The sequence below is a fragment of the Calliphora vicina genome, chromosome 2 (assembly GCF_958450345.1).
Source record: "Calliphora vicina chromosome 2, idCalVici1.1, whole genome shotgun sequence".
Lineage (NCBI taxonomy): Eukaryota > Metazoa > Arthropoda > Insecta > Diptera > Calliphoridae > Calliphora > Calliphora vicina.
The window spans coordinates 80,797,721-80,801,303 of NC_088781.1; the positions used below are offsets into that span (position 1 = coordinate 80,797,721).

Consider the following 3,583-nt stretch of genomic DNA (forward strand, 5'->3'; position numbering starts at 1 on the left):
TTATAAACACTATTGACTAGGGTGTTATCATTATCAACGACAACACTGTTACCATTAAAACAAGTGATGGTATCGAGAAGACTGTCACTGCCACATTTCTGCTTACTTTCAGTGATGAAGCAAAAATTAATCAGACCCAATACAGAAACCAAAAGAATATCACAAAAAAGTTACCAGGATCACCAGCATCCGCTCTTCTCAACATTACGAGTCATCAAACAATATTGAGTTTGCCGTATCTTAAAAGATTGAACGAAGAAAACTTGCGGCATATTGAGACGATTAAAGAGAAGCTTATAACTGGACCTTTGTTGTCTACCTGTAGTATTTTTGGCATTTTAATTATCGGCTTTGCTTGTTTCAAATTGCACCAGAAGTCTAAGAAGACCCGTCAGCATCACGCTATTCAATCTGCTATTGAAGATCTAAAGAAGTCCGGGGACGCCCTTCACTTAAACGAGGGAGGAGTTAACACGAATTCAGTGCATGTTGATAAGAATACAAAACATCAACAAGAACAAACTGCCTCTTCAGCTTATTCACTCATAAAAAAAATTGAGTAATCCGTACTTAAATCAATCCGGAGCGGTGTCAATAGTAGGGTAAGTACGGATTTTCTTAAACCGAGTACATAATACTTGATTCAAGTACGGATTCATCAAGCCCAAAAATCTTAATTTTAGCTCTCCCTAAGTACGGCCGAGATTGAATTAATCTTAAAATGAGTTTGATTCAAGAATTTTAAACTTGTTTTAAGCACGAATTCATACTTGATATAATCCAAAAATCGGATTGATTAAAGAATGTCCGAGATTGAATTAATCCCAAAATGAGCTTGTTTCAAGAATTCTGAACTAGATTTAAGCACGAATTCGTACTTGATATAATCCAAAAATAGGATTGTTTTAAGCCCGAATTCGTACTTGATGTAAGCCAAACTAAGATTGATTTAAGAAAAACACATTATTTTTTATTTTTAATAAATTTTATTTTGTTTTTTTTTTAATTTAAATTTAATACAATTTAACAATTATTATCTTGCTTAAAACACGTTTGCCACGGAAGTCATCTTCTTCAATTAGCCAGTTGTCAACTTTGGATTCAACAGAAATTGTGTCGTCATCGACGCCAAACTATAGAATAAGATTAAGATTTGTTAAATTGTATTTGCAAAAATCTGTATTATTAAATGCTTACCTGAATTTTGTCCACTTAAAAGCTTCTTCCTAAATTCGATTCGAAGACCAAGAGGAGGCATTGCTTCCTTAATGTTTTCACCATTGCAAGCTGTTGTATGTTACCTGAGAAGCTAAAAATGTACAAACAAATGATATAGTAATATGAACATTATTTATAAATTCATTTATAATATTAACTATACGATATTAAAGATTTACCCCCATATTCATAAACAATTTTAAAAGGTTTATAAAACAATAATTCCATACAAAATTCGTTTTATAAACCTTTGATAAATTTAAAAATTATTTATTAATATGAGGATAAATCATTAATATCGTATAGTTATTTTTATATTTTTTCTAAGTGACTGTACTTGTATTTTTGCAATAAGAAATATATTTTTCATTTGTGGTACAAAAATACCATCAGTTCATGGACAAAACGCAGTTATTTATACTAATACACACAACGACGCTAACAACGAATTGTGCACATGTAAATACATATATGTACAGGTGTTTGTGTGCCTATAATATAGTAGGGTTCTATAAGTCGATTGTTCGATTGTTCGAAAAAAGTCGAACAATCGATTATGTTATCTAAAAGTCGATAAAAGTCGAATAGTCGATTAAAGTCGATAAAAGTCGACTTTTTAGATTGTTAAAAAAAATATTGCACTTGCATTTTTTGTAGTGTATGCTAATATATGTAAATAATAAATAAATGTTTATAAAATAAAGCTTTTTTCTACACAAAATTCTTACAACATTATTCTAACTATTATCGCCTAGATAAATTTCATTTTTATTGCTAAACATTACAAAAGGCGCATCAACCATGTATTTTTAACAAGAAATGGTAAAAAGTTGAAAAAAGTCGAAAATAGTCGGAAAGTCGAAAAAAGTCGATTAACTAAAAAGTCGAAAGTTCGAAAAGTCGACTTTTCATAAACTACCAAAAGTCGAAAGTTCGAAAAGTCGACTTTTTAAAAAACGGAAAAAGTCGAAAGGTCGAAAAGTCGACTTTTTGTTTCAGCTATAGAACCCTATAATATAGAGTCTATATTATAGACACACAAACATCAAGCACGAGAATACTTAAACTAAGAACAAAATGCTTGTATTATTTGTTTACAAGTGCAAATTTTGTTGCTTGCGTCTTAAAAAACCTGTTTCTAAGCGATATGCGCAACTACATATGTATGTGTGTGTTAGTACAAATGAAAAAATATTTCTTATTGAAAAAATTTGTACGTATATACCACGTTGTACCGTTATTTTGTTTTTAAAGAATTTGTTGCAAATTCAACAGTCTATTTATAAAACATAATATAGTAAGCCAAAAGAAAACATGTAAAAATAAACTTATCCAAAGTTTTCGATTGACTTGCTGTATTATGTTTTATAAATAGAATAACAGTATTATTTAAAAATAAATCACAATAATAAATAAATTATAGACTTACCTTTTAAATACCCATAAACACTGGGCTGATGAAACTCCTGGAGAAGCTGTCCTGCTCCAGCTTGTGGGTGTCTTCTTTGTCCGGAACCACTTCTGCCTCACTCATATTTTTTTCACACAACACAAAAAAACACAAAATACCGAAAACAATACAGAACAACACCGAACACGGAACGCACAAAACAGACTGATGAAATTGCTTGTTTATTCATGTAACTAACCGACAGCGCGAGTAGAAAATTACTTTGAGAACAGCTCAGAGAGTAAATTTTATACCGCTCTTTTTCAATTATGGATCAATATAAGAATTTTTTTCTTATTTCAAGTTATCTTACTCTTAATTTGAAGTTTAAGAATTAACTACTTGATTTAACTTCTCACTTGTACTTAAAACAAGATTTTCTTCTTAATTCAAGAATTTCGTTCTTGTTTTAAGAAAATTTCCGCTTGATTTTTATAATCAATCCCGTTTATACAAATTCTAAGTACAAATGAGTATGAATCGTACTTAAATTTTTAAGTACAATTCTGGCTAAATTTGAGTAAAATAAACTTAAATTTAGAAGTGCTTTTTTTTCTGTGTACTAATATATTGCTAAAGAATGACGAAATATAAGTCATAAGACAACACAATAACCAGACGCTGACACGACATAAACGGGTATATGGCTATTCGATATAACAACGTAGTTTCAGTTTTTTAGGTTAATTATTATTAAGACTTGGAATAAATAAAATGTATTTTTGAGATACCAAATAAATTTATATTTTATTACTTACAATATCATTCTGCTTTGCAATTTTATTCTGCCTAACAATGCGACATTTGTTAACATCAATTCAACTCAAGCTACCACACATAATAACAGCAACATCAATAGTTATAGGCATGACATGGTACAACACGGTTTTCGTGGCGCGATGACATGGTACAACA

At 30.1% G+C, this 3,583-nt stretch overlaps 1 long non-coding RNA gene across 2 annotated transcripts; it reads right to left on the minus strand.

Annotated features, from left to right (window-relative positions):
• Positions 1 to 963: 963 nt before the first annotated feature.
• LOC135950141 (uncharacterized) lies at positions 964 to 2,812 on the minus strand. Of its 2 annotated transcripts, none has more exons than XR_010575936.1 (3): positions 2,648 to 2,812; positions 1,198 to 1,309; positions 964 to 1,133 (listed from the first exon to the last, which is right to left on the minus strand). It is a non-coding gene; the product is annotated as an uncharacterized LOC135950141 (long non-coding RNA). The 2 variants fall into 2 exon arrangements; XR_010575935.1 differs by lacking the exon at positions 2,648 to 2,812 and adding an exon at positions 1,556 to 1,657.
• Positions 2,813 to 3,583: the final 771 nt, after the last annotated feature.